Source organism: Oncorhynchus clarkii, unplaced genomic scaffold (genome assembly GCF_045791955.1).
Source record: "Oncorhynchus clarkii lewisi isolate Uvic-CL-2024 unplaced genomic scaffold, UVic_Ocla_1.0 unplaced_contig_11936_pilon_pilon, whole genome shotgun sequence".
Taxonomy (NCBI): Eukaryota; Metazoa; Chordata; class Actinopteri; order Salmoniformes; family Salmonidae; genus Oncorhynchus; species Oncorhynchus clarkii.
The window spans coordinates 717,007-737,188 of NW_027261146.1; the positions used below are offsets into that span (position 1 = coordinate 717,007).

The 20,182-nt window shown below is 44.9% G+C and overlaps 1 protein-coding gene across 1 annotated transcript in view; it reads left to right on the forward strand.

The window, feature by feature from the left end:
* The first annotated feature begins 2,503 nt into the window (after window positions 1–2,503).
* LOC139405396 (alpha-2-macroglobulin-like) overlaps window positions 2,504–20,182 on the forward strand; it is an 81,679-nt gene continuing 64,000 nt past the window's right edge. The window contains exon 1 of the mRNA XM_071147714.1: window positions 2,504–2,899. The gene's annotated coding sequence lies outside the window, so the exon portion shown is untranslated. The remainder of the gene's footprint in view (window positions 2,900–20,182) is intronic.

Sequence of the window (20,182 nt, forward strand, 5' to 3'; positions counted from 1 at the left end):
TTACCAGGTATAGGTTAATATGAGGTTACCAGGTCCAGGTATAGGTTAATATGAGGTGTCCAGGTATAGGTTAATATGAGGTTACCAGGTCCAGGTATAGGTTAATATGAGGTTACCAGGTCCAGGTATAGTTTAATATGAGGTCGCCAGATCCAGATATAGGCTAATATGATGTTGCCAGGTAAAGTTAAAATGAGGATGCCAGGTCCAGGTATAAGTTAATGAGGTTGCCAGATGTAGGTTAATATGAGGTTGCCAGGTACAGGTTAAAATGAGGTTTCCAGGTATAAGTTAATATGAGGTTGCCAGGTCCAGGTATTGGTTAAAATTAGGTTGACTGGTCCAGGTATACGCTAATATGGGGTTGCCAGGTTCAGGTATAAGTTAATATGAGGTTACCAGGTCCAGGTATTGGTTAAAATGAGGTTGACCGGTCCAGGTATACGTTAAAATGAGGTTGCCAGGTATAGGTTAATATGAGGGTGCCAGGTACAGGTTAATGTTGTCAGGTACAGGCTAATATGAGGTTGCCAGGTCAAGGTATAGGTTAATATGAGGTTGCCAGGTCCAGGTATAGGCTAATATGAGGTTGCCAGGTATGGGTTAATATGAGGGTGACAGGTATAGGCCAATATGAGGTTTCCAGGTTAATATGAGGTAGCCAGGTCCAGGTTAATATGAGGTTGCCAGGTCCAGGTTAAAATGAGGTTGCCAAGTCCAGATATAGGTTAATATGAGGTTGCCAGGTCCAGGTATAGGTTAATATGAGGTTGCCAGGTATAGGCTAATATGAGGTTGCCAGGTCCGGGTTAATATGAGGTAGCCAGGTCCAGGTATAGGTTAATATGAGGTGTCCAGGTATAGGTTAATATGAGGTTGCCAGGTCCAGGTATAGGTTAATATGAGGTTGCCAGGTATAGGCTAATATGAGGTTGCCAGGTCCAAGTTAATATGAGGTAGCCAGGTCCAGGTATAGGTTAATATGAGGTTGCCAGGTCCAGGTATAGGTTAATATGAGGTTGCCAGGTCCAGGTATAGGCTAATATGAGGTTGCCAGGTATAGGCTAATATGAGGTTGCCAGGTATAGGCTAATATGAGGTTGCCAGGTCCAGGTTAATATGAGGTAGCCAGGTCCAGGTTAATATGAGGTAGCCAGGTATAGGTTAATATGAGGTGTCCAGGTCCAGGTATAGGTTAATATGAGGTTGCTAGGTCCAGGTATAGGTTAATATGAGGTCGCCAGATCCAGATATAGGCTAATATGATGTTGCCAGGTAAAGTTAAAATGAGGATGCCAGGTCCAGGTATAAGTTAATGAGGTTGCCAGATGTAGGTTAATATGAGGTTGCCAGGTACAGGTTAAAATGAGGTTTCCAGGTATAAGTTAATATGAGGTTGCCAGGTCCAGGTATTGGTTAAAATTAGGTTGACTGGTCCAGGTATACGCTAATATGGGGTTGCCAGGTTCAGGTATAAGTTAATATGAGGTTACCAGGTCCAGGTATTGGTTAATATGAGGTTGCTAGGTCCAGGTATAGGTTAATATGAGGTTGCTAGGTCCAGGTATAGGTTAATATGAGGTTGCCATGTCCAGGTATAGGTTAATATGAGGTTGCCAGGTCCAGGTATAGGCTAAAATGAGGTTGCCAGGTCCAGGTAGTGTCCCCCCCAGATTGTATGCTACGCTTACTGTATCAGGTGTTGCCAGGTTCAGGTAGCCTACAGGCTAATATGAGGTTGCCAGGTTTCAGGTATTCTTCCCCCAGAGCCACTGAAAATCCCTGACAGACTGTGTGATCCAGTATCAGGTTTCCAGGTCTGGGTAGCTGAATGGATATGAATGAATGAGTTGCCAGATATTCCTACTGTATCAGGTTTCCAGGTTCTGTGTAGAGTTTCCCGCCCAGCCATTGGAAATCCCTGGCAATGTGATTGAGTTCAGAATGTCCCAGAATCACTTCACCAGGAACCCCCCTGGCTACTGGGAACAGTCTCACTGTGTGTGTGTCAGAGGAGGCTGGTAGGAGGAGCTATTGGAGGAGGGGCTCATTGTTATCGCTGGAATGGAGTCAATGGAACGATATACGACACGTCAAACCACATGATTGACTCCGTTCCATTTACGTTCCTATAGCTCCTCCCACCAGCCTCCACTGGGGTGTGTGTGTGTGTGTGTGTGTGTGTGTGTGTGTGTGTGTGTGTGTCAATCGCCTAACCACAGACTATCACTGCAGCGCAGCACCAGGCGCCCCGCAGTAACCCTATCGTCTAAGCGCAGCCTGGACGTGCCAAAATATGCCCTTTCCCCCTCCCTCCTTCAACTAAATGTACTCCTGCAGATGAAGAATGTTTCGGTCTATTCGTCACAATATGAAGCAATTCTGAGGGCGCTGTGCGCTATGCGTCATGTTCCATTCACCGGTAATGGCACGTGGCCCGCTTGGCATTCCAGCACTGAGAAGAAGGGGATAAAGTAACTGGGGAGTAAATTGCTACTACATTGAACAATATCCTTCACATCCCAATATATTCAACTATATTTAAGGTGCTCTACAACGTGTGACATTTAGACCTAGTAGTGTTAAAAAGCTACCACATCTCTGGTTATAGGACACTTACCACGGTGAAGTGTTTTGTAAATGGAAAAAAATCCTGAACACTATTTACAATTATTTATTTTTTTTGACCTTGTTTTTACTCCGTTCTTCTCGCACTCTTCGGTGACTCTGAGAAAGGTTTTCGTTTAACCCGTCTTTTACTACACGCGGGACTGGAGCTGCTAATGTGTGCGCGAACAAAGGCAACGATCAGCGCGCTCTGACAGGAAAGGGAATTCATTTTGATTGACGTCAGAGGCATAGGTCCTCCTTTCTCCGGAGAGAGAGCGAGAGAGAAAGAGTAAGTGTGTGTGTGTGTGTGTGTGTGTGTGTGTGTGTGTGTGTGTGTGTGTGTGTGTGTGTTTGCACAGCCATACACTATAAGAGACAAGTCAAGGCCACACCATAATGAGGCTAAAGTCACTGTACAACTTTACACTTCGAGGGTCTTTATTGGCATGGGAAACATATGTTAACATTGCCAAAGCAAGTGAAATAGATAATAAACAGAAGAGAAATAAACAATATAAATGAACAGTAAACATTACACTCATAAAAGTTCCAAAAATAATAGATAGATAATGTCATATTATGTCTATGCACAGTGTTGTTACGATGTGCAAATACTTAAAGTACAAAAGGGAAAAAGAGCGAGAGAGAGACTGAGACAATGAAGGAGAGAGATAAAGAGAGAGAGAGACAGACAATGGAGAGAGGTAAAGAGAGAGAGAGACAGACTGAGACAATGAAGGAGAGAGGTAAAGAAAGAGAGAGACTGAGACAATGAAGGAGAGAGGTAAAGAGAGAGAGAGAGACTGAGACAATGAAGGAGAGAGGTAAAGAAAGAGAGAGACTGAGACAATGAAGGAGAGAGGTAAAGAGAGAGAGAGACTGAGACAATGAAGGAGAGAGGTAAAGAGAGAGAGACTGAGACAATGAAGGAGAGAGGTAAAGAGAGAGAGAGACAGACAATGGAGAGAGGTAAAGAGAGAGAGAGACAGACTGAGACAATGAAGGAGAGAGGTAAAGAAAGAGAGAGACTGAGACAATGAAGGAGAGAGGTAAAGAGAGAGAGAGAGACTGAGACAATTAAGGAGAGGTAAAGAGCGAGAGAGAGACTGAGACAATGAAGGTGGGAGGTAAAGAAAGAGAGAGACAGACTGAGACAATGGAGAGAGGTAAAGAAAGAGAGAGACAGACTGAGACAATGAAGGAGAGAGGTAAAGAAAGAGAGAGACTGAGACAATGAAGGAGAGAGGTAAAGAGAGAGAGAGACTGAGACAATGAAGGAGAGAGGTAAAGAGAGAGAGAGACAGACAATGGAGAGAGGTAAAGAGAGAGAGACAGACTGAGACAATGAAGGAGAGAGGCAAAGAGAGAGAGACTGAGACAATGAAGGAGAGAGGTAAAGAGAGAGAGAGACAGACAATGGAGAGAGCTAAAGAGAGAGAGAGACAGACTGAGACAATGAAGGAGAGAGGTAAAGAAAGAGAGAGACTGAGACAATGAAGGAGAGAGGTAAAGAGAGAGAGAGAGAGACTGAGACAATGAAGGAGAGGTAAAGAGCGAGAGAGAGACTGAGACAATGAAGGAGGGAGGTAAAGAAAGAGAGAGACAGACTGAGACAATGGAGAGAGGTAAAGAAAGAGAGAGACAGACTGAGACAATGAAGGAGAGAGGTAAAGAAAGAGAGAGACTGAGACAATGAAGGAGAGAGGTAAAGAGAGAGAGAGACTGAGACAATGAAGGAGAGAGGTAAAGAGAGAGAGAGACAGACAATGGAGAGAGGTAAAGAGAGAGAGAGAGACAGACTGAGACAATGAAGGAGAGAGGTAAAGAGAGAGAGACTGAGACAATGAAGGAGAGAGGTAAAGAGAGAGAGAGACTGAGACAATGGAGAGAGGTAAAGAGAGAGAGAGAGACAGACTGAGACAATGAAGGAGAGAGGTAAAGAGAGAGAGAGAGAGAGACTGAGACAATGAAGGAGAGAGGTAAAGAGCGAGAGAGAGACTGAGACAATGAAGGAGAGAGGTAAAGAGCGAGAGAGAGACAGACTGAGACAATGAAGGAGAGAGGTAAAGAGCGAGCGAGACTGAGACAATGAAGGAGAGAGGTAAAGAGCGAGAGAGACTGAGACAATGAAGGGGAGAGGTAAAGAGAGAGAGACAGACTGAGACAATGAAGGGGAGGTAAAGAGAGAGAGAGACTGACTGAGACAATGAAGGAGAGGTAAAGAGAGAGAGAGACTGAGACAATGAAGGAGAGAGGTAAAGAGAGAGAGACAGACTGAGACAATGAAGGGGAGAGGTAAAGAGAGAGAGAGAGAGACTGAGACAATGAAGGAGAGAGGTAAAGAGAGAGAGAGACAGACAATGGAGAGAGGTAAAGAGAGAGAGAGACAGACTGAGACAATGAAGGAGAGAGGTAAAGAAAGAGAGAGACTGAGACAATGAAGGAGAGAGGTAAAGAGAGAGAGAGAGACTGAGACAATTAAGGAGAGGTAAAGAGCGAGAGAGAGACTGAGACAATGAAGGAGGGAGGTAAAGAAAGAGAGAGACAGACTGAGACAATGGAGAGAGGTAAAGAAAGAGAGAGACAGACTGAGACAATGAAGGAGAGAGGTAAAGAAAGAGAGACTGAGACAATGAAGGAGAGAGGTAAAGAGAGAGAGAGAGAGACTGAGACAATGAAGGAGAGAGGTAAAGAGAGAGAGAGACAGACAATGGAGAGAGGTAAAGAGAGAGAGAGAGACAGACTGAGACAATGAAGGAGAGAGGTAAAGAGAGAGAGACTGAGACAATGAAGGAGAGAGGTAAAGAGAGAGAGAGACAGACAATGGAGAGAGCTAAAGAGAGAGAGAGACAGACTGAGACAATGAAGGAGAGAGGTAAAGAAAGAGAGAGACTGAGACAATGAAGGAGAGAGGTAAAGAGAGAGAGAGAGAGACTGAGACAATGAAGGAGAGGTAAAGAGCGAGAGAGAGACTGAGACAATGAAGGAGGGAGGTAAAGAAAGAGAGAGACAGACTGAGACAATGGAGAGAGGTAAAGAAAGAGAGAGACAGACTGAGACAATGAAGGAGGGAGGTAAAGAAAGAGAGAGACAGACTGAGACAATGGAGAGAGGTAAAGAAAGAGAGAGACAGACTGAGACAATGAAGGAGAGAGGTAAAGAAAGAGAGAGACTGAGACAATGAAGGAGAGAGGTAAAGAGAGAGAGAGACTGAGACAATGAAGGAGAGAGGTAAAGAGAGAGAGAGACAGACAATGGAGAGAGGTAAAGAGAGAGAGAGAGACAGACTGAGACAATGAAGGAGAGAGGTAAAGAGAGAGAGACTGAGACAATGAAGGAGAGAGGTAAAGAGAGAGAGACTGAGACAATGAAGGAGAGAGGTAAAGAGAGAGAGACTGAGACAATGAAGGAGAGAGGTAAAGAGCGAGAGAGAGACTGAGACAATGAAGGAGAGAGGTAAAGAGCGAGAGAGACTGAGACAATGGAGAGAGGTAAAGAGAGAGAGAGAGACAGACTGAGACAATGAAGGAGAGAGGTAAAGAGAGAGAGACAGACTGAGACAATGAAGGAGAGAGAGACAGACTGAGACAATGGAGGAGAGAGGTAAAGAGAGAGAGACAGAGTGAGACAATGAAGGAGAGAGAGACAGACTGAGACAATGAAGGAGAGAGGTAAAGAAAGAGAGAGACTGAGACAATGAAGGAGAGAGGTAAAGAGAGAGAGAGAGACTGAGACAATTAAGGAGAGGTAAAGAGCGAGAGAGAGACTGAGACAATGAAGGAGGGAGGTAAAGAAAGAGAGAGACAGACTGAGACAATGGAGAGAGGTAAAGAAAGAGAGAGACAGACTGAGACAATGAAGGAGAGAGGTAAAGAAAGAGAGAGACTGAGACAATGAAGGAGAGAGGTAAAGAGAGAGAGAGACTGAGACAATGAAGGAGAGAGGTAAAGAGAGAGAGAGACAGACAATGGAGAGAGGTAAAGAGAGAGAGACAGACTGAGACAATGAAGGAGAGAGGCAAAGAGAGAGAGACTGAGACAATGAAGGAGAGAGGTAAAGAGAGAGAGAGACAGACAATGGAGAGAGCTAAAGAGAGAGAGAGACAGACTGAGACAATGAAGGAGAGAGGTAAAGAAAGAGAGAGACTGAGACAATGAAGGAGAGAGGTAAAGAGAGAGAGAGAGAGACTGAGACAATGAAGGAGAGGTAAAGAGCGAGAGAGAGACTGAGACAATGAAGGAGGGAGGTAAAGAAAGAGAGAGACAGACTGAGACAATGGAGAGAGGTAAAGAAAGAGAGAGACAGACTGAGACAATGAAGGAGAGAGGTAAAGAAAGAGAGAGACTGAGACAATGAAGGAGAGAGGTAAAGAGAGAGAGAGACTGAGACAATGAAGGAGAGAGGTAAAGAGAGAGAGAGACAGACAATGGAGAGAGGTAAAGAGAGAGAGAGAGACAGACTGAGACAATGAAGGAGAGAGGTAAAGAGAGAGAGACTGAGACAATGAAGGAGAGAGGTAAAGAGAGAGAGAGACTGAGACAATGGAGAGAGGTAAAGAGAGAGAGAGAGACAGACTGAGACAATGAAGGAGAGAGGTAAAGAGAGAGAGAGAGAGACTGAGACAATGAAGGAGAGAGGTAAAGAGCGATTGAGAGACTGAGACAATGAAGGAGAGAGGTAAAGAGCGAGAGAGACTGAGACAATGAAGGGGAGAGGTAAAGAGAGAGAGACAGACTGAGACAATGAAGGGGAGGTAAAGAGAGAGAGAGACTGAGACAATGAAGGAGAGAGGTAAAGAGAGAGAGACAGACTGAGACAATGAAGGGGAGAGGTAAAGAGAGAGAGAGAGAGACTGAGACAATGAAGGAGAGAGGTAAAGAGAGAGAGAGACAGACAATGGAGAGAGGTAAAGAGCGATTGAGAGACTGAGACAATGAAGGAGAGAGGTAAAGAGCGAGAGAGACTGAGACAATGAAGGAGAGGTAAAGAGAGAGAGAGACTGAGACAATGAAGGAGAGAGGTAAAGAGAGAGAGACAGACTGAGACAATGAAGGGGAGAGGTAAAGAGAGAGAGAGAGAGACTGAGACAATGAAGGAGAGAGGTAAAGAGAGAGAGAGACAGACAATGGAGAGAGGTAAAGAGAGAGAGAGACAGACTGAGACAATGAAGGAGAGAGGTAAAGAAAGAGAGAGACTGAGACAATGAAGGAGAGAGGTAAAGAGAGAGAGAGAGACTGAGACAATTAAGGAGAGGTAAAGAGCGAGAGAGAGACTGAGACAATGAAGGAGGGAGGTAAAGAAAGAGAGAGACAGACTGAGACAATGGAGAGAGGTAAAGAAAGAGAGAGACAGACTGAGACAATGAAGGAGAGAGGTAAAGAAAGAGAGACTGAGACAATGAAGGAGAGAGGTAAAGAGAGAGAGAGAGAGACTGAGACAATGAAGGAGAGAGGTAAAGAGAGAGAGAGACAGACAATGGAGAGAGCTAAAGAGAGAGAGAGACAGACTGAGACAATGAAGGAGAGAGGTAAAGAAAGAGAGAGACTGAGACAATGAAGGAGAGAGGTAAAGAGAGAGAGAGAGACTGAGACAATGAAGGAGAGAGGTAAAGAAAGAGAGAGACTGAGACAATGAAGGAGAGAGGTAAAGAGAGAGAGAGACTGAGACAATGAAGGAGAGAGGTAAAGAGAGAGAGACTGAGACAATGAAGGAGAGAGGTAAAGAGAGAGAGAGACAGACAATGGAGAGAGGTAAAGAGAGAGAGAGACAGACTGAGACAATGAAGGAGAGAGGTAAAGAAAGAGAGAGACTGAGACAATGAAGGAGAGAGGTAAAGAGAGAGAGAGAGACTGAGACAATTAAGGAGAGGTAAAGAGCGAGAGAGAGACTGAGACAATGAAGGTGGGAGGTAAAGAAAGAGAGAGACAGACTGAGACAATGGAGAGAGGTAAAGAAAGAGAGAGACAGACTGAGACAATGAAGGAGAGAGGTAAAGAAAGAGAGAGACTGAGACAATGAAGGAGAGAGGTAAAGAGAGAGAGAGACTGAGACAATGAAGGAGAGAGGTAAAGAGAGAGAGAGACAGACAATGGAGAGAGGTAAAGAGAGAGAGACAGACTGAGACAATGAAGGAGAGAGGCAAAGAGAGAGAGACTGAGACAATGAAGGAGAGAGGTAAAGAGAGAGAGAGACAGACAATGGAGAGAGCTAAAGAGAGAGAGAGACAGACTGAGACAATGAAGGAGAGAGGTAAAGAAAGAGAGAGACTGAGACAATGAAGGAGAGAGGTAAAGAGAGAGAGAGAGAGACTGAGACAATGAAGGAGAGGTAAAGAGCGAGAGAGAGACTGAGACAATGAAGGAGGGAGGTAAAGAAAGAGAGAGACAGACTGAGACAATGGAGAGAGGTAAAGAAAGAGAGAGACAGACTGAGACAATGAAGGAGAGAGGTAAAGAAAGAGAGAGACTGAGACAATGAAGGAGAGAGGTAAAGAGAGAGAGAGACTGAGACAATGAAGGAGAGAGGTAAAGAGAGAGAGAGACAGACAATGGAGAGAGGTAAAGAGAGAGAGAGAGACAGACTGAGACAATGAAGGAGAGAGGTAAAGAGAGAGAGACTGAGACAATGAAGGAGAGAGGTAAAGAGAGAGAGAGACTGAGACAATGGAGAGAGGTAAAGAGAGAGAGAGAGACAGACTGAGACAATGAAGGAGAGAGGTAAAGAGAGAGAGAGAGAGACTGAGACAATGAAGGAGAGAGGTAAAGAGCGATTGAGAGACTGAGACAATGAAGGAGAGAGGTAAAGAGCGAGAGAGACTGAGACAATGAAGGGGAGAGGTAAAGAGAGAGAGACAGACTGAGACAATGAAGGGGAGGTAAAGAGAGAGAGAGACTGAGACAATGAAGGAGAGAGGTAAAGAGAGAGAGACAGACTGAGACAATGAAGGGGAGAGGTAAAGAGAGAGAGAGAGAGACTGAGACAATGAAGGAGAGAGGTAAAGAGAGAGAGAGACAGACAATGGAGAGAGGTAAAGAGCGATTGAGAGACTGAGACAATGAAGGAGAGAGGTAAAGAGCGAGAGAGACTGAGACAATGAAGGAGAGGTAAAGAGAGAGAGAGACTGAGACAATGAAGGAGAGAGGTAAAGAGAGAGAGACAGACTGAGACAATGAAGGGGAGAGGTAAAGAGAGAGAGAGAGAGACTGAGACAATGAAGGAGAGAGGTAAAGAGAGAGAGAGACAGACAATGGAGAGAGGTAAAGAGAGAGAGAGACAGACTGAGACAATGAAGGAGAGAGGTAAAGAAAGAGAGAGACTGAGACAATGAAGGAGAGAGGTAAAGAGAGAGAGAGAGACTGAGACAATTAAGGAGAGGTAAAGAGCGAGAGAGAGACTGAGACAATGAAGGAGGGAGGTAAAGAAAGAGAGAGACAGACTGAGACAATGGAGAGAGGTAAAGAAAGAGAGAGACAGACTGAGACAATGAAGGAGAGAGGTAAAGAAAGAGAGACTGAGACAATGAAGGAGAGAGGTAAAGAGAGAGAGAGAGAGACTGAGACAATGAAGGAGAGAGGTAAAGAGAGAGAGAGACAGACAATGGAGAGAGCTAAAGAGAGAGAGAGACAGACTGAGACAATGAAGGAGAGAGGTAAAGAAAGAGAGAGACTGAGACAATGAAGGAGAGAGGTAAAGAGAGAGAGAGAGACTGAGACAATGAAGGAGAGAGGTAAAGAAAGAGAGAGACTGAGACAATGAAGGAGAGAGGTAAAGAGAGAGAGAGACTGAGACAATGAAGGAGAGAGGTAAAGAGAGAGAGACTGAGACAATGAAGGAGAGAGGTAAAGAGAGAGAGAGACAGACAATGGAGAGAGGTAAAGAGAGAGAGAGACAGACTGAGACAATGAAGGAGAGAGGTAAAGAAAGAGAGAGACTGAGACAATGAAGGAGAGAGGTAAAGAGAGAGAGAGAGACTGAGACAATTAAGGAGAGGTAAAGAGCGAGAGAGAGACTGAGACAATGAAGGTGGGAGGTAAAGAAAGAGAGAGACAGACTGAGACAATGGAGAGAGGTAAAGAAAGAGAGAGACAGACTGAGACAATGAAGGAGAGAGGTAAAGAAAGAGAGAGACTGAGACAATGAAGGAGAGAGGTAAAGAGAGAGAGAGACTGAGACAATGAAGGAGAGAGGTAAAGAGAGAGAGAGACAGACAATGGAGAGAGGTAAAGAGAGAGAGACAGACTGAGACAATGAAGGAGAGAGGCAAAGAGAGAGAGACTGAGACAATGAAGGAGAGAGGTAAAGAGAGAGAGAGACAGACAATGGAGAGAGCTAAAGAGAGAGAGAGACAGACTGAGACAATGAAGGAGAGAGGTAAAGAAAGAGAGAGACTGAGACAATGAAGGAGAGAGGTAAAGAGAGAGAGAGAGAGACTGAGACAATGAAGGAGAGGTAAAGAGCGAGAGAGAGACTGAGACAATGAAGGAGGGAGGTAAAGAAAGAGAGAGACAGACTGAGACAATGGAGAGAGGTAAAGAAAGAGAGAGACAGACTGAGACAATGAAGGAGAGAGGTAAAGAAAGAGAGAGACTGAGACAATGAAGGAGAGAGGTAAAGAGAGAGAGAGACTGAGACAATGAAGGAGAGAGGTAAAGAGAGAGAGAGACAGACAATGGAGAGAGGTAAAGAGAGAGAGAGAGACAGACTGAGACAATGAAGGAGAGAGGTAAAGAGAGAGAGACTGAGACAATGAAGGAGAGAGGTAAAGAGAGAGAGAGACTGAGACAATGGAGAGAGGTAAGAGAGAGAGAGAGACAGACTGAGACAATGAAGGAGAGAGGTAAAGAGAGAGAGAGAGAGAGACTGAGACAATGAAGGAGAGAGGTAAAGAGCGAGAGAGAGACTGAGACAATGAAGGAGAGAGGTAAAGAGCGAGAGAGAGACAGACTGAGACAATGAAGGAGAGAGGTAAAGAGCGAGCGAGACTGAGACAATGAAGGAGAGAGGTAAAGAGCGAGAGAGACTGAGACAATGAAGGGGAGAGGTAAAGAGAGAGAGACAGACTGAGACAATGAAGGGGAGGTAAAGAGAGAGAGAGACTGACTGAGACAATGAAGGAGAGGTAAAGAGAGAGAGAGACTGAGACAATGAAGGAGAGAGGTAAAGAGAGAGAGACAGACTGAGACAATGAAGGGGAGAGGTAAAGAGAGAGAGAGAGAGACTGAGACAATGAAGGAGAGAGGTAAAGAGAGAGAGAGACAGACAATGGAGAGAGGTAAAGAGAGAGAGAGACAGACTGAGACAATGAAGGAGAGAGGTAAAGAAAGAGAGAGACTGAGACAATGAAGGAGAGAGGTAAAGAGAGAGAGAGAGACTGAGACAATTAAGGAGAGGTAAAGAGCGAGAGAGAGACTGAGACAATGAAGGAGGGAGGTAAAGAAAGAGAGAGACAGACTGAGACAATGGAGAGAGGTAAAGAAAGAGAGAGACAGACTGAGACAATGAAGGAGAGAGGTAAAGAAAGAGAGACTGAGACAATGAAGGAGAGAGGTAAAGAGAGAGAGAGAGAGACTGAGACAATGAAGGAGAGAGGTAAAGAGAGAGAGAGACAGACAATGGAGAGAGGTAAAGAGAGAGAGAGAGACAGACTGAGACAATGAAGGAGAGAGGTAAAGAGAGAGAGACTGAGACAATGAAGGAGAGAGGTAAAGAGAGAGAGAGACAGACAATGGAGAGAGCTAAAGAGAGAGAGAGACAGACTGAGACAATGAAGGAGAGAGGTAAAGAAAGAGAGAGACTGAGACAATGAAGGAGAGAGGTAAAGAGAGAGAGAGAGAGACTGAGACAATGAAGGAGAGGTAAAGAGCGAGAGAGAGACTGAGACAATGAAGGAGGGAGGTAAAGAAAGAGAGAGACAGACTGAGACAATGGAGAGAGGTAAAGAAAGAGAGAGACAGAGACAATGAAGGAGAGAGGTAAAGAGAGAGAGAGACTGAGACAATGAAGGAGAGAGGTAAAGAGAGAGAGAGACAGACAATGAAGAGAGGTAAAGAGAGAGAGAGAGACAGACTGAGACAATGAAGGAGAGAGGTAAAGAGAGAGAGACTGAGACAATGAAGGAGAGAGGTAAAGAGCGAGAGAGACTGAGACAATGAAGGGGAGAGGTAAAGAGAGAGAGACAGACTGAGACAATGAAGGGGAGGTAAAGAGAGAGAGAGACTGACTGAGACAATGAAGGAGAGGTAAAGAGAGAGAGAGACTGAGACAATGAAGGAGAGAGGTAAAGAGAGAGAGACAGACTGAGACAATGGAGAGAGGTAAAGAAAGAGAGAGACAGACTGAGACAATGAAGGAGAGAGGTAAAGAAAGAGAGACTGAGACAATGAAGGAGAGAGGTAAAGAGAGAGAGAGAGAGACTGAGACAATGAAGGAGAGAGGTAAAGAGAGAGAGAGACAGACAATGGAGAGAGGTAAAGAGAGAGAGAGACAGACTGAGACAATGAAGGAGAGAGGTAAAGAAAGAGAGAGACTGAGACAATGAAGGAGAGAGGTAAAGAGAGAGAGAGAGACTGAGACAATTAAGGAGAGGTAAAGAGCGAGAGAGAGACTGAGACAATGAAGGAGGGAGGTAAAGAAAGAGAGAGACAGACTGAGACAATGGAGAGAGGTAAAGAAAGAGAGAGACAGACTGAGACAATGAAGGAGAGAGGTAAAGAAAGAGAGACTGAGACAATGAAGGAGAGAGGTAAAGAGAGAGAGAGAGAGACTGAGACAATGAAGGAGAGAGGTAAAGAGAGAGAGAGACAGACAATGGAGAGAGCTAAAGAGAGAGAGAGACAGACTGAGACAATGAAGGAGAGAGGTAAAGAAAGAGAGAGACTGAGACAATGAAGGAGAGAGGTAAAGAGAGAGAGAGAGACTGAGACAATGAAGGAGAGAGGTAAAGAAAGAGAGAGACTGAGACAATGAAGGAGAGAGGTAAAGAGAGAGAGAGACTGAGACAATGAAGGAGAGAGGTAAAGAGAGAGAGACTGAGACAATGAAGGAGAGAGGTAAAGAGAGAGAGAGACAGACAATGGAGAGAGGTAAAGAGAGAGAGAGACAGACTGAGACAATGAAGGAGAGAGGTAAAGAAAGAGAGAGACTGAGACAATGAAGGAGAGAGGTAAAGAGAGAGAGAGAGACTGAGACAATTAAGGAGAGGTAAAGAGCGAGAGAGAGACTGAGACAATGAAGGTGGGAGGTAAAGAAAGAGAGAGACAGACTGAGACAATGGAGAGAGGTAAAGAAAGAGAGAGACAGACTGAGACAATGAAGGAGAGAGGTAAAGAAAGAGAGAGACTGAGACAATGAAGGAGAGAGGTAAAGAGAGAGAGAGACTGAGACAATGAAGGAGAGAGGTAAAGAGAGAGAGAGACAGACAATGGAGAGAGGTAAAGAGAGAGAGACAGACTGAGACAATGAAGGAGAGAGGCAAAGAGAGAGAGACTGAGACAATGAAGGAGAGAGGTAAAGAGAGAGAGAGACAGACAATGGAGAGAGCTAAAGAGAGAGAGAGACAGACTGAGACAATGAAGGAGAGAGGTAAAGAAAGAGAGAGACTGAGACAATGAAGGAGAGAGGTAAAGAGAGAGAGAGAGAGAGACTGAGACAATGAAGGAGAGAGGTAAAGAGCGAGAGAGAGACTGAGACAATGAAGGAGAGAGGTAAAGAGCGAGAGAGAGACAGACTGAGACAATGAAGGAGAGAGGTAAAGAGCGAGCGAGACTGAGACAATGAAGGAGAGAGGTAAAGAGCGAGAGAGACTGAGACAATGAAGGGGAGAGGTAAAGAGAGAGAGACAGACTGAGACAATGAAGGGGAGGTAAAGAGAGAGAGAGACTGACTGAGACAATGAAGGAGAGGTAAAGAGAGAGAGAGACTGAGACAATGAAGGAGAGAGGTAAAGAGAGAGAGACAGACTGAGACAATGAAGGGGAGAGGTAAAGAGAGAGAGAGAGAGACTGAGACAATGAAGGAGAGAGGTAAAGAGAGAGAGAGACAGACAATGGAGAGAGGTAAAGAGAGAGAGAGACAGACTGAGACAATGAAGGAGGGAGGTAAAGAAAGAGAGAGACAGACTGAGACAATGGAGAGAGGTAAAGAAAGAGAGAGACAGACTGAGACAATGAAGGAGAGAGGTAAAGAAAGAGAGACTGAGACAATGAAGGAGAGAGGTAAAGAGAGAGAGAGAGAGACTGAGACAATGAAGGAGAGAGGTAAAGAGAGAGAGAGACAGACAATGGAGAGAGGTAAAGAGAGAGAGAGAGACAGACTGAGACAATGAAGGAGAGAGGTAAAGAGAGAGAGACTGAGACAATGAAGGAGAGAGGTAAAGAGAGAGAGAGACAGACAATGGAGAGAGCTAAAGAGAGAGAGAGACAGACTGAGACAATGAAGGAGAGAGGTAAAGAAAGAGAGAGACTGAGACAATGAAGGAGAGAGGTAAAGAGAGAGAGAGAGAGACTGAGACAATGAAGGAGAGGTAAAGAGCGAGAGAGAGACTGAGACAATGAAGGAGGGAGGTAAAGAAAGAGAGAGACAGACTGAGACAATGGAGAGAGGTAAAGAAAGAGAGAGACAGACTGAGACAATGAAGGAGGGAGGTAAAGAAAGAGAGAGACAGACTGAGACAATGGAGAGAGGTAAAGAAAGAGAGAGACAGACTGAGACAATGAAGGAGAGAGGTAAAGAAAGAGAGAGACTGAGACAATGAAGGAGAGAGGTAAAGAGAGAGAGAGACTGAGACAATGAAGGAGAGAGGTAAAGAGAGAGAGAGACAGACAATGAAGAGAGGTAAAGAGAGAGAGAGAGACAGACTGAGACAATGAAGGAGAGAGGTAAAGAGAGAGAGACTGAGACAATGAAGGAGAGAGGTAAAGAGCGAGAGAGACTGAGACAATGAAGGGGAGAGGTAAAGAGAGAGAGACAGACTGAGACAATGAAGGGGAGGTAAAGAGAGAGAGAGACTGACTGAGACAATGAAGGAGAGGTAAAGAGAGAGAGAGACTGAGACAATGAAGGAGAGAGGTAAAGAGAGAGAGACAGACTGAGACAATGAAGGGGAGAGGTAAAGAGAGAGAGAGAGAGACTGAGACAATGAAGGAGAGAGGTAAAGAGAGAGAGAGACAGACAATGGAGAGAGGTAAAGAGAGAGAGAGACAGACTGAGACAATGAAGGAGAGAGGTAAAGAAAGAGAGAGACTGAGACAATGAAGGAGAGAGGTAAAGAGAGAGAGAGAGACTGAGACAATTAAGGAGAGGTAAAGAGCGAGAGAGAGACTGAGACAATGAAGGAGGGAGGTAAAGAAAGAGAGAGACAGACTGAGACAATGGAGAGAGGTAAAGAAAGAGAGAGACAGACTGAGACAATGAAGGAGAGAGGTAAAGAAAGAGAGACTGAGACAATGAAGGAGAGAGGTAAAGAGAGAGAGAGAGAGACTGAGACAATGAAGGAGAGAGGTAAAGAGAGAGAGAGACAGACAATGGAGAGAGCTAAAGAGAGAGAGAGACAGACTGAGACAATGAAGGAGAGAGGTAAAGAAAGAGAGAGACTGAGACAATGAAGGAGAGAGGTAAAGAGAGAGAGAGAGACTGAGACAATGAAGGAGAGAGGTAAAGAAAGAGAGAGACTGAGACAATGAAGGAGAGAGGTAAAGAGAGAGAGAGACTGAGACAATGAAGGAGAGAGGTAAAGAGAGAGAGACTGAGACAATGAAGGAGAGAGGTAAAGAGAGAGAGAGACAGACAATGGAGAGAGGTAAAGAGAGAGAGAGACAGACTGAGACAATGAAGGAGAGAGGTAAAGAAAGAGAGAGACTGAGACAATGAAGGAGAGAGGTAAAGAGAGAGAGAGAGACTGAGACAATTAAGGAGAGGTAAAGAGCGAGAGAGAGACTGAGACAATGAAGGTGGGAGGTAAAGAAAGAGAGAGACAGACTGAGACAATGGAGAGAGGTAAAGAAAGAGAGAGACAGACTGAGACAATGAAGGAGAGAGGTAAAGAAAGAGAGAGACTGAGACAATGAAGGAGAGAGGTAAAGAGAGAGAGAGACTGAGACAATGAAGGAGAGAGGTAAAGAGAGAGAGAGACAGACAATGGAGAGAGGTAAAGAGAGAGAGACAGACTGAGACAATGAAGGAGAGAGGCAAAGAGAGAGAGACTGAGACAATGAAGGAGAGAGGTAAAGAGAGAGAGAGACAGACAATGGAGAGAGCTAAAGAGAGAGAGAGACAGACTGAGACAATGAAGGAGAGAGGTAAAGAAAGAGAGAGACTGAGACAATGAAGGAGAGAGGTAAAGAGAGAGAGAGAGAGACTGAGACAATGAAGGAGAGGTAAAGAGCGAGAGAGAGACTGAGACAATGAAGGAGGGAGGTAAAGAAAGAGAGAGACAGACTGAGACAATGGAGAGAGGTAAAGAAAGAGAGAGACAGACTGAGACAATGAAGGAGAGAGGTAAAGAAAGAGAGAGACTGAGACAATGAAGGAGAGAGGTAAAGAGAGAGAGAGACTGAGACAATGAAGGAGAGAGGTAAAGAGAGAGAGAGACAGACAATGGAGAGAGGTAAAGAGAGAGAGAGAGACAGACTGAGACAATGAAGGAGAGAGGTAAAGAGAGAGAGACTGAGACAATGAAGGAGAGAGGTAAAGAGAGAGAGAGACTGAGACAATGGAGAGAGGTAAAGAGAGAGAGAGAGACAGACTGAGACAATGAAGGAGAGAGGTAAAGAGAGAGAGAGAGAGAGACTGAGACAATGAAGGAGAGAGGTAAAGAGCGAGAGAGAGACTGAGACAATGAAGGAGAGAGGTAAAGAGCGAGAGAGAGACAGACTGAGACAATGAAGGAGAGAGGTAAAGAGTGAGCGAGACTGAGACAATGAAGGAGAGAGGTAAAGAGCGAGAGAGACTGAGACAATGAAGGGGAGAGGTAAAGAGAGAGAGACAGACTGAGACAATGAAGGGGAGGTAAAGAGAGAGAGAGACTGACTGAGACAATGAAGGAGAGGTAAAGAGAGAGAGAGACTGAGACAATGAAGGAGAGAGGTAAAGAGAGAGAGACAGACTGAGACAATGAAGGGGAGAGGTAAAGAGAGAGAGAGAGAGACTGAGACAATGAAGGAGAGAGGTAAAGAGAGAGAGAGACAGACAATGGAGAGAGGTAAAGAGAGAGAGAGACAGACTGAGACAATGAAGGAGAGAGGTAAAGATAGAGAGAGACTGAGACAATGAAGGAGAGAGGTAAAGAGAGAGAGAGAGACTGAGACAATTAAGGAGAGGTAAAGAGCGAGAGAGAGACTGAGACAATGAAGGAGGGAGGTAAAGAAAGAGAGAGACAGACTGAGACAATGGAGAGAGGTAAAGAAAGAGAGAGACAGACTGAGACAATGAAGGAGAGAGGTAAAGAAAGAGAGACTGAGACAATGAAGGAGAGAGGTAAAGAGAGAGAGAGAGAGACTGAGACAATGAAGGAGAGAGGTAAAGAGAGAGAGAGACAGACAATGGAGAGAGGTAAAGAGAGAGAGAGAGACAGACTGAGACAATGAAGGAGAGAGGTAAAGAGAGAGAGACTGAGACAATGAAGGAGAGAGGTAAAGAGAGAGAGAGACAGACAATGGAGAGAGCTAAAGAGAGAGAGAGACAGACTGAGACAATGAAGGAGAGAGGTAAAGAAAGAGAGAGACTGAGACAATGAAGGAGAGAGGTAAAGAGAGAGAGAGAGAGACTGAGACAATGAAGGAGAGGTAAAGAGCGAGAGAGAGACTGAGACAATGAAGGAGGGAGGTAAAGAAAGAGAGAGACAGACTGAGACAATGGAGAGAGGTAAAGAAAGAGAGAGACAGACTGAGACAATGAAGGAGGGAGGTAAAGAAAGAGAGAGACAGACTGAGACAATGGAGAGAGGTAAAGAAAGAGAGAGACAGACTGAGACAATGAAGGAGAGAGGTAAAGAAAGAGAGAGACTGAGACAATGAAGGAGAGAGGTAAAGAGAGAGAGAGACTGAGACAATGAAGGAGAGAGGTAAAGAGAGAGAGAGACAGACAATGAAGAGAGGTAAAGAGAGAGAGAGAGACAGACTGAGACAATGAAGGAGAGAGGTAAAGAGCGAGAGAGACTGAGACAATGAAGGGGAGAGGTAAAGAGAGAGAGACAGACTGAGACAATGAAGGAGAGAGGTAAAGAGAGAGAGACTGAGACAATGAAGGAGAGAGGTAAAGAGAGAGAGACTGAGACAATGAAGGAGAGAGGTAAAGAGCGAGAGAGAGACTGAGACAATGAAGGAGAGAGGTAAAGAGCGAGAGAGACTGAGACAATGGAGAGAGGTAAAGAGAGAGAGAGAGACAGACTGAGACAATGAAGGAGAGAGGTAAAGAGAGAGAGACAGACTGAGACAATGAAGGAGCGAGAGACAGACTGAGACAATGGAGGAGAGAGGTAAAGAGAGAGAGACAGACTGAGACAATGAAGGAGAGAGAGACAGACTGAGACAATGAAGGAGAGAGGTAAAGAAAGAGAGAGACTGAGACAATGAAGGAGAGAGGTAAAGAGAGAGAGAGAGACTGAGACAATTAAGGAGAGGTAAAGAGCGAGAGAGAGACTGAGACAATGAAGGAGGGAGGTAAAGAAAGAGAGAGACAGACTGAGACAATGGAGAGAGGTAAAGAAAGAGAGAGACAGACTGAGACAATGAAGGAGAGAGGTAAAGAAAGAGAGAGACTGAGACAATGAAGGAGAGAGGTAAAGAGAGAGAGAGACTGAGACAATGAAGGAGAGAGGTAAAGAGAGAGAGAGACAGACAATGGAGAGAGGTAAAGAGAGAGAGACAGACTGAGACAATGAAGGAGAGAGGCAAAGAGAGAGAGACTGAGACAATGAAGGAGAGAGGTAAAGAGAGAGAGAGACAGACAATGGAGAGAGCTAAAGAGAGAGAGAGACAGACTGAGACAATGAAGGAGAGAGGTAAAGAAAGAGAGAGACTGAGACAATGAAGGAGAGAGGTAAAGAGAGAGAGAGAGAGACTGAGACAATGAAGGAGAGGTAAAGAGCGAGAGAGAGACTGAGACAATGAAGGAGGGAGGTAAAGAAAGAGAGAGACAGACTGAGACAATGGAGAGAGGTAAAGAAAGAGAGAGACAGACTGAGACAATGAAGGAGAGAGGTAAAGAAAGAGAGAGACTGAGACAATGAAGGAGAGAGGTAAAGAGAGAGAGAGACTGAGACAATGAAGGAGAGAGGTAAAGAGAGAGAGAGACAGACAATGGAGAGAGGTAAAGAGAGAGAGAGAGACAGACTGAGACAATGAAGGAGAGAGGTAAAGAGAGAGAGACTGAGACAATGAAGGAGAGAGGTAAAGAGAGAGAGAGACTGAGACAATGGAGAGAGGTAAAGAGAGAGAGAGAGACAGACTGAGACAATGAAGGAGAGAGGTAAAGAGAGAGAGAGAGAGACTGAGACAATGAAGGAGAGAGGTAAAGAGCGATAGAGAGACTGAGACAATGAAGGAGAGAGGTAAAGAGCGAGAGAGACTGAGACAAT